We start from the raw sequence: 10,474 nt of genomic DNA, 5'->3' as shown, positions 1-10,474 counted from the left end.
GTCCCATTGCTAAGATGAATAATGAAAAGCAGCTGGAGCCTGGGACACTTCAGAAAATCCAGGACAACATTCTCTGGTAGAGCTAATCCTCCTGCTCCGGTGTGGTCCTCCCAGTAGTTTTCTTGCCTGCAAGCCCATGGCACTGTGACTTCCCTTTGCTGTAGCACCAAGACCATGATCATTGTCTAGAAGAACATCCCCGGTACTGGTATGCTGGGGAGGACTCTGGGAGGGCCTCACCCCTTGCCCTCCTCCAGGGACAGGGTGAAAGACAGCACCAGTCCTGCTGGGAAGATGTGGAGAGAGATGAATAGCCAAGCAGAGCCCCAGTACACTCCTGGTGCTGTTGCAACCCCTTTTGACAAGGATTTCAGAATCCTCAGGGGCAGTGGTGTTCCCAGCCCCGGCACAGCAAGGGAGGCTTGGGGAGAGCTGTACACTATGATCCTGCCCAGTCAGGCACCTGGCATGCTCCTTGGCTCCAGGACAGCCCTGGCTTGCTCTGCCTGCCAGCATCCCTGGGACCTGGCTGTAGAGATGGCAAGGATGCTGAGCTGTGAGCAGCGAGCCCTTTGTTATTTTTGCTGTGCTCGGAGCCTTGCCCCGCATTCTTGTTTCCTTGTGCTATGTTTAGAGAACTTTGCAGTACACACTTGCTTCTGCTCCAAAACCACCTTTTTTTCTGCACAGCTCTGAAGCTTGACAAGAGAGGAGCAGGCGAAAGCCAAGGCAAGGTCCTGGGGCCTGTGTGCCTGGGTCAGGCAGACAGCATGAGCGATGCTGGCATTGGGCTTCCCTGGGCTTAGCAGGACTGGCTTGATCCTCTCTCAGTGGATTTGGGTGGATAATCTCCATCTCACACATGGCATTGCCAAGGCTCAGGGTATCTTATCATGATCTGCTGGATGGAGCTGTGCAGGAGGGCAGGGAGACCCTGGCCACCTGCATCCCTTGCCCTTAGTGCACCCTTGGAAGAGTAAGGTGGAGAACTCAGAAGTGCATCTCTTCCCAAGCCCTTGCATGGGGGGCTGGGCCAAGCTCACTTCTGCCCCTTGAACATCATTAATGCTTCACAGACAGGTATCTGGCTCTCCTTGCTTGCTGAGGTCTGGGAAAGCGGGGTCACCTTTCAGGGAGACAAGTATTAAATGTTCCCCTTCCTCCTCTGGCTCTGGCAGCTGAGCGCTCATCTCTGCGGTGCCTAAGTGGGGAGATTATTAAGTGAATATGAACGTCCTTGCATCTAATCCACACATAAATGCAAAGTTAAATTGAAACCAGAAGATGGCTTTAGCAGCACAGTTTATAGCCATTAACCCTTGGGTGACACAAACTGGACTTCCCTGCAATGCCAGGGAAAGGTGGCCCACCTGAAACTCCAAGTATGGTTCGGGGAGAAGAATGTCCAGAGGCCATCTGTGGCCACAGTTGGCACCTGTGCTGCACCTCCACCTGCCAAGCCCTGTGACCAAATCCAGGCGTGCACCAGAGCAAGGTCAGGCTGCTGATGTGCACAGCTTGGGCTCAGCAGCATCCCAAAGGGGAGATGCATTCCCCAGCCCTGTGCATGCCTTGGGATGGTGTTGCTGTGCACCCAGAAGGGCTCACAGCTGCCCTGCACCCACTGGAGCCCCACAGACCTCTTTGGGGAAACTGGGAGGAAAACATATGCCCCAGGTAGGAGTCCCAACAGGCCTTGCTACTGACACTTTTGGGGGATCCACAGGGGATGCCCAGAGACCCTGCTCCTCTCTCCAAACTGCTGGTGTTACGTACTGGATCTCAGAGGAGGCACTCAGCGGCAGTGATGCATTCAACCCCAAGAATGCAGAGTCCCCACAGGGAGGGGGAGCAGGATGGACAAGGCAAAGCAGTCCTGGCCATGGAGCAAGGGGAGCGGGTTGGGGGGAGGAGGGGAGATGGAGAAGTGGTGCAGCTGGGCTGTGGTGAGCAAGGGCAGAGTGGTTGGCTGAGGCTAAGAAGCGAGCCATGGGACAACCAAGTGTTTCCAGTGCAAAGGTCAGAGCCATATCAGCCTGTACACATCTGCCTGCTGCCTTGGGCTGTGCCTGCCTGTGCTTCCTTCCTTCTCCGCTTCACTCACCTCCTTCCCTATGGTTCCCTCCCCTCTTCCCTTCCTCTTGCTCCATCTCTCATACACTTCTCCAGTCACCCCTTCCCCAGACACCACATGTCATCACCCCAATGCCCTGTCTCCAGAACCAAGCTGGGACCATGCCATGGGGTTCCTCTCCAGCACACCCTCTTGGTTTGTGAAACCTCTCTTAGAATCACAAAAATCTTCTTGGGGCTGGGATTTCTCTGAGATTCCCAGCTATCCATGCTTTCCCTGCCATGCTTGTGCCAGCAGCCTGTGACTGCATGAAACACTTGGCAGGAGGCAGGGTGACCTAAGAGATGCAGAACCCATCTGAGCACACAGGTTGCAGGTCAGCATGTTCCAGAGAGTGCAGGCAGCTGCCAGCAGGAGTGAAGGTGCACAAGGGGAAGGCTTAGGACATGGTTGGCAGGGCCGCGGCCACCCCTGCTCCAACAGCCACAGAAATATGTAAATGGGAAACTCAGCCCCTTATTTATGAGGCTTCACGATTCATTTTTCATTTGGGGAATGTGAACGAACAAAGATATGAAATATTTCTCCAATGACACAGTTTCCACCCAGAAAGCACATTCCTTGGAGGCGATGTGCATGTGCACAGGGGCCACATGGGACCAAGCCTGGACCCTGGTGCAAGCTCCGCTTCATGAAGGGGTAGAGGCTGCGGGGCCCAGTCTCACAACAGAGCTGTGGTGGGAGAGTAGTGAGGGTCTTGTTAAACTGCAGGGCCCTGCTGGGGTGCTGGAAGGGACCGAGCTGAGCACAGGGGACACAGCTAAGCTGAGCCTGGTCCAAGGGGAGAGGGGGCAGATTGCATGTCCTAGTCCTCCTCCTTTATAACTAGAACAAGAATTCAGCCTCCTGCTGCACACTGAAAAGAAATTTCCTCCTCACAGCATCTATAAAATGCTAACTCCTGGCAGTGCCTGAGTTTCCCAAGGATGTGCAAGTATCCCTGTTTATTGCCTTAACAATTAAAATTCATTACTAGTGGCTCCTCCAGAATGGCTGTCCAGGTCAGTGTTTCCATGTGCTCCATGAGTGCCATGGGGAAAATCTACACTACTAGCATCTATAGTATCTATGAATTTAGTATTCACACTATAAAGACCACAATCTCATGGACCAGACTTGCTGCCTCCCAGCAGCATCAGTATCTCATTAAACCAAGCACGCTCTGTCTTATGGTCCTCCCTGTTCCTATTGCTCTCCTGGAAAGTCTGTTCCAGCTTTACCTTCACCTAGGCTTGAGGCAGCAGAGAGGTGTCCTGCACCAGTTTGAATCCTTCTGTGCCCCTTCCAGCAGTATCCTCCAGCTGCTGCAGAGCCCTCCAGCCTCTTCAATAAGCCAGGCTCCTCCACTCCCCTGAGTCTTGGAGGGGAGCAATCTCCTTCCTGGTGGCCTCATCCATGTCTTCTGGAGCACAGAACTGTTGTCTTAAGTCAGACATAACACCTTCTTGAAGAGCTCACACAAGCCCCTGGTACAATTCATAGCTGTTTCCCTCTGTCCTGACTCTTCCTGTACCTCCTGCTGTCTCATAGTCATGTGCACTTAGCCAACATCCCATGATGCTGCTCCCAGCCTTTCCTTTAATTGCCTTTTACAACTGAGAAAATAGCCTATATTCAGAATCCTCCCTGCTAGTCCCACAGCACAGGATTTTGTCCTTTGCACCATGTAGTACCACTCCACCTCCAGAAGCTGCTGCCTTGAGAAAGCCTTCTCACAGGGACAGGGATGGAAGGCTCCCAGGGCTCCAGGGAGACCTGTCTCAGGACTGGGGGTGGCTGATAATCCTCCTGCCCTTGCTGACCCTCCGCAGCCCACACTGACCTATTCCCATGGGTGCTGCATTGAGCTGGAGCCAATTCTTCTTTCTCCTGGGCTGAGACACCACTGGGTTGTGTTTCCTGGGGCCATTGCCATGAGCCACTTTATGATGGGTGCACCATTGACCTCACAAGAAATGCAATGCACTTAGGATGGGGGCCATCCTGAGACTGCCTTTAATCTCCACTCTTCTCCCTACATACTGACCCCTTCTCTTTATTGACTTAGCTAGAGACTCTGTCGCTATTTGTTTGAACTGCCATTGCAAGGTCCAGCTCAGCCTGACTTCTGGCAATTCTCATTTATGTTGGGCATTTCCAGGTGCTCAGACCCACTTTTCCCTGAAGATCTGCCTGCTCTTTTTAAGCTCTGTTCATTCTCACCGTGATTTTGGTGGGCAAGCCACTATTGGAAGGGGTATCAAACAGTTTTGTACCTTTGCCTTGAAAACCCTGTTGTTCTCTGAACTCTTCAGTTCAGTTGGGTTCAGTGGCTGGATCTCTAAACTTCTCCCAGTACAGAAAGGAGAAATACTCCACCCAAACTGCTAATCTGGCAAAAGTTATTCTTCAGTTTGTTTTAGATGAAACCTATGTGGTCAACGTGCATGTTCTGCAACCAGCTTTTTTATTGTGTCTCCTTAACAGCAAAGACCAAGTCTAAAATAGTAAATTCTGGAGCCATCTATCAGCTGCCACGTCCCAGAATAGTTGGTAGCATTTGCTTTCCAATCTATATCTGGAAGTGAAAGGCTCCCACTGTGACAGAAGGATTTATGAGCAGTCATTATTAAGGGACATATGCAGACTGCTTGCTCCGGTGCCTAAAAAGGACTTGAGCACAATCGATGTGAATAGCCCCCCAGGCCACGCTGGGCTCCTGCTCCACGGACCCATGTTAGGAGAAGCACAGCTCAGCCTCCACAGGGCATCTCTGCCCCAGCTCCCCAGGAGATGGACACAAGGACTGCATTCCACCCATGATGTTTCCTCCACGGTGATTGCAGTGACTCCAGCACAGGAAGCCTCTGAGTTAATGCAGAAATACCTGAGCACCGCCATGATCATACAATGCTTTGGTCCTCAGCCTCCCTTTTATGAGCTGTAGATCCCAGTCTGGAGGCAGCCACAGTGCTCTGGAGGTGCCTGTTTCTCTACACAGTCCTGGAGATATTTCTCCTTCCCCCAAAGTGGAGCCTGCAGCCAAAGCCAGTCAAACCTCAATCACATCAACCCTCAAAGCCCTTTCATCTGAGCAGGTTTCTGGCATATTCACACTGATGTATTATGTTTCTGCATGGCATTCCCCATCAAGGGGATCATCCCGTGTCCCTCACTCATCCCCTGTGCCCCCCTCACCTCTTCCTTCACCATAGCCATGTCCCACACCAGATGTCCTGTGGTAAGCTACATGGGCTACTGTCACAGCACACACATCTCTCCATGGTTTTGGCCTCAGTCATATTGCTTGATGAGCCCAGCATTGTCCTCCTTTTAACCTGAGTGCCTGCCCAGCCTCTCCTCCCCTTGATCTGGGTGCTTGGTTGACCACGCTTGCTGTGAGCAGAAACCTGTGGGCATCAGATGGTGACACCAGTGGGACAGAGTCACAGTGTTTTGTACCTTCACTAATTTGTGCCATGTCCAGATTAGCTCTTGGTGGGGCTTCGGGTTGTATTTGGGTTAGGAAGACTATAAAAAAGTGACATGTTGGAGTGAGTCCAGTGCTCACCAAGACTGTAAGGGGCTGGAGCATGCGGTGCATGAGGGGAGGCTGAGGGAAGTGGGTTTCTTCAGGTAAGGGACTATCTAATTGCTGCCTTCAACTGCCTAATGAGTTATGAAGACAGACAGAGCTTCTCAGAGGTGTGTGCTGAAGGATCCAGGGGCAACAGGCACAAGTTGTGGCAAGGGAAAATCCAGCATGACATGAAGAAAAAGCTTTTCATAGCAGGGGTGAAAATCCTCCTTGGAGATGATCACAACTGGCCTGGACAAAGCCCAAAGCCACCTGGTCTCTCCTCGGAGCTAGCCCTGCTTTGAGGAGAAGGCTGGACAGAAGGCACCAGAGATCTCTCCCTGCCTGCAGCTCTGTGCCATACTATGGTGTCCTGCATACTTTGGTGAACAACGCACAGTCTCAGCTTTCATTCCAATTAATGGAGCTTTTTTCCCCAAATATAAACAGTCTGCTCTTTTCAGGAAAATCTGTCGGCCTCTCTTCAGAGCCAGGGAGCCACATTGCTGGTTATAGCCTGGCCATTGATTTACTGTGTGACTACGGCCAAGTTGGACAGCATCTCTGTGCCGAGATCCAGCATCCTTGAAATGCAGGAGAAACCCAGTCTATCAGCTGGTCCATCTCATCCTAATGCAGCACAGGGCCTTTGCAATGCTCAGCATAATAAGCTTTCAGATGAAAGCCACTGGGGGAGTGCATCCATCATTGTTAGCCTGATTAGAGCTAATTCACAACACACCGGGTTTCTAGAGATTGTGTCTTTTTCTCTGCCTCGCATCCTGTTTGCAAGCAGATCGCAGCAGTCTTTAATTAATTGTGGCTTGAAATTATTCAGACACTTCTCAGGAAATAAATCTTCCCTGATGAACAGGGCGTACTGCAGCAAAGGCACAACCCAGAGGGGGAGAGAAACGTCTCCCTGGGCAGGGTTGTCTCTTTGTCCGAAAGCACTTGCCGGGCTCTCGGTCAGTGCCAAGGCCTGGGGCTGACCTCCATTCTCTGTGCACTTTGGAGCTGAGCACTCCTGTTCCTTTGCCGTTCCAAGGGCTGATCGCTCTCCTGCTCATGAAAGGCCGGTACAAAGCGTCTGCAGCCGAACCCTGATCTGCCCATGGAATCCAAGTGAATTTTCCTTGGGAATTACTTTCACTACTTGCTCTGCTGTTGCTGTCAGAAGGCCATGAGAAGTGATTGCCATAATGATGGTTGAAACCTAGTTTCCCTTCTAAGCTTGTTTTAATGTTATTTAGAGCTCAAATCAACTCTTTTTTGGTTGAAAGTTTCCACTCTTGGGCTCAAGCCAAAAGTGGATTTTTCAAGAAATTGGAACCGACTGGGTTCAGTCATTTCTGAGTCACACACATGGAAAAATACACATTTCCCTCTCATGCTCCACGGAGACACTTTGGACATGTACAACTCAAAACCAGCTGGAGCAAGAGACTTCAGACTTGGCTTGTTTGAGAGTCCACACCGAGGTGTAAAAATCAAGCCAGATTTGGAGAAACTCATAATGGCATTTTTAGACTTCCCTCCCCAAAAGAGCCATCAACTGGTGTGCAATGGGCGAGAAGACACGCTGTTCTCTCCTCGCCCCCCCCCCCCCCCCACCTTGCTTTACATTGCTTTCTCCAATGGGATAATCCCAGGGGATTAGCATTTAAAGTAATGAATGTTTAAAGTTAGCAAGTGAAGAATTCCAGCAATGTTCAATTCTTCCTAAGCCCCTTAAATGGAGCCGAGCTGAGGGGGCCTTGAACAGGGAGACATCAGTTAGCTTCAGAAGTCAAATGGAGTAAACACAGACAATAGTCCCTTCCTTGGTCTAGGACAAATGTAGGGAAATTCTGTCATCCCAAACAGCCAAGCAGCTTGGACGGCATTGGTCTAACGATTCCCATGGCAGACCAAGGCCGTGGAGAGCAGTTCGCTCTGTGGCATTTACCCCAGAGCAGCCCCAAGGGTTTTGTTTGACTTGCCCAGGACTGAAGCGTGGCAGAGGAAGGAACAGAAGCCAATGTCTTAGACACCAAACTTTTAACCACAAAACCCTTCTTTCTTCCCTTAATGAATTGTGTCAAGACCACATGAATCTTGCTGCTGGAAATTTCTGTCTTCCCCTCCTCAGCTCTCCAAGGCAGTTGCTGGGCATGGGATGAGCAGTTAACGCAAGACACCAAGGGTAGCTCCTGGGACAAATGAGCACACCTGTCCATATGGGTGGTGTGTGGTTGCCACCAGACCTGCTCTTTCGTACCCAAGCTGTTAGCTGTGGGGGTCAGTCTCCATCCCCACCCCAGGGGCATGGAACACCTCCAGATGTGGGGCTGTGCCAGGGGGCTTTCTCTAAGGGGATGGCCAGGGGAAACTCTAGGTTCAAGGATTTTCCAAGAGGTCATTCTCTGGAGGCAAATGCCAGTGCTCAGGGTGCCCAGGGTGCTCAGGTACTGCTCAGGGAGCATCAGGAGGGCTATGTCCAAGCTGGAGAACCATTGCCTGCCGCGGTCCCCCCAGCTCTGTGGTGTGGGTGGTGTGGAGCAGGAAGGTGCCTGCACAAGAGAATCACAGCAATCACTAGGGAGCAGGACCATGATAAGATGGGTATTTCACACCCTTCCCTGACATGGAAGGGTAGAAGTGGGAGGAAGAAGCCAGGAGGTGCAAGGGGGTGGGAGAGGAAACCAGCTGCATGAGTCACCACAGTGGCCGGCAGCTGATGGGCAGGAAATGCCTTTTCCCCTGGATAAGGTGCAGAGGACAAGCTGGCACCAGCCCATGGGCACAAGTTGTCCTGGCACTGCTGGGTGCAGGACACATGTACAATTGGCAGAGCTGAAGGAGAAGGTGGCAGATTTTTGCCCAGCACCGTCGGTCCTGATGTGCTCCACCAGAGGTTGTGGGTTCCCCTCTGCCATGGGACCCCTCTTACAACAGACATCTTGTGCTGAGCTGGATTTGGTGCACTGCTCAGCTGCCCATTGTGGAAGGAATATATCACGGCTGGTCCACCAACCCCACCACCCCAGGCAAGATGATGGGAATCCTACTCCTCCTCCTCCCTGCAAGACTCACACAGAAGGCCAGTACACCTGGCACCGTGAGTGCTGGCCCAGACCATGGCTTTGCTCATCTTCTGAAACTTCATCTGCTTATATGTGTGCAGATGTCCCCACAGCATCCCCAATGTTCCCAGCAGACCCATGGCCAGAGGACACTTCCAGCACCAGTCATTGACCTGGTGCAGCTTGCACACAAGGAGTCTAGGCAGCCCAGGGCTCTTCCCACGTGAGCCTGCTTTGGGCAGGCAGGAAGGCTATGGTGATGTCCCAACAGAGATGGGGAAAGGACAGTGTCTTCTGACTTCCAGAAAACATCTAGAAAATGATGGAGCTAGTGTCTCAGAGCAGGTTGTGGAAATCCTGCCAAGTGGGTCACCCGAGGCTTGTCTTCAAAGAAGTCCTGGAGAATGGCACACAGGCAGTTTTGATGTGGAAGGAGAGCAGGACATGCTGCTTATCAGGGCTCTTCAGCCCCTCTGCCCTGGAGGGACAGCCTCAGAGGGCTGGGGACACACAGGGGGCCAGCCAGCTATGGACACTTCCTGGCCAAGTCCCTCCTGGTTATGATAAGGGTCCTGAGCAAGCAGATGTGGGTGGCACAGAAATGTCCCAGACACCACAGCACACGGGGCTCAGCTGGGGCTGACCATGCCTTGGCAAAGCTTTGCCTTCCCAACAAGCTCCCATGAGCTGGAGCATGGCCTTGGCCACTGCACAGGTCATGCCTGGGACCAGGATGGAAATCCAGGCTTTGCCATCAGCAAAGGGGTAAAGGCAGGCAGGCAGGCAGGGAAGCTGGGAATGGTGTGCGATGCCAGGGAGTGACCCTTACCACACAGAATCAGCCACTGCTTGTCTGGCCATGGGACCTCTCTGCTTCCCCAGCCCACCTCATCCCACACCCCCTCCCCTCCTATGGGCAATAGCATCTCCAACAGCTCCCTATCTGGGACAGGGATGCCGTCACAGCTCCCAGGGAGAGCAGAAGGGGTGACAGAAGAAAAGTGTGGACAGAGCAGAGGAGAAGAAGGGGGAACAGGCAGCCTAGCCCAGGTTGGGAAGGGGTCAGAGCTGGTGTCCATGCCAATGCGCAGGGATTCCCATGGGATCTAACAGGGATGGCACAAGGTTCAGGAGGGCCCCTGGGTGCTCTGCCATCCCACCCTGCCCCAGCTCTGGGGCTGGGCACTTCCACACTGGCAGAGCTGCGCCGGCCTCTTTGCTCCGATAGCTTTTCCCGGCGTTTAACCTGACTTTCCCCCGCTATGAATTAAGCCCATTTGATATCCTGTCTGCCACGAGCAGGGAGAACAGACTGTTCCATTCCCCTCTGTAGCTGTTTTATGTCTTTGAACAAACCAGCACATCTGCCCTTGCCAAGGCTCTGTGAGCCCCATCCCAGTCCCCAGAGTTGCTCACCCCACAGAACGATGCTCTCTCCCCTCTCTTCCTCGGCACACCACGAGCAGCTGGCAGTGGGCAGCACAGCCAGCACAGGCTGTGCCCTGGCATCTGTCCTGCCATGCAGCCTCACAGACACGCGCTCGGGTCCATGCAACAGAGGTTGGCATGGGTGCTCACAGACGCACACACACTTCAGGAAGGGCACAGAGGGCATTTGCTGGAGAACACCCCAAAGCACGTCATCTAATGCGATGAAATGGCTTGAATTCCCCACAGCTGCCAAGACCAGGCTGGAAGCATGCTTGCCATGAGAAGTCA

This window comes from Falco biarmicus, chromosome 1 (assembly GCF_023638135.1).
Source record: "Falco biarmicus isolate bFalBia1 chromosome 1, bFalBia1.pri, whole genome shotgun sequence".
In the NCBI taxonomy this organism is placed as follows: Eukaryota; Metazoa; Chordata; class Aves; order Falconiformes; family Falconidae; genus Falco; species Falco biarmicus.
Note: the sequence above shows the minus strand (reverse complement) of the source record.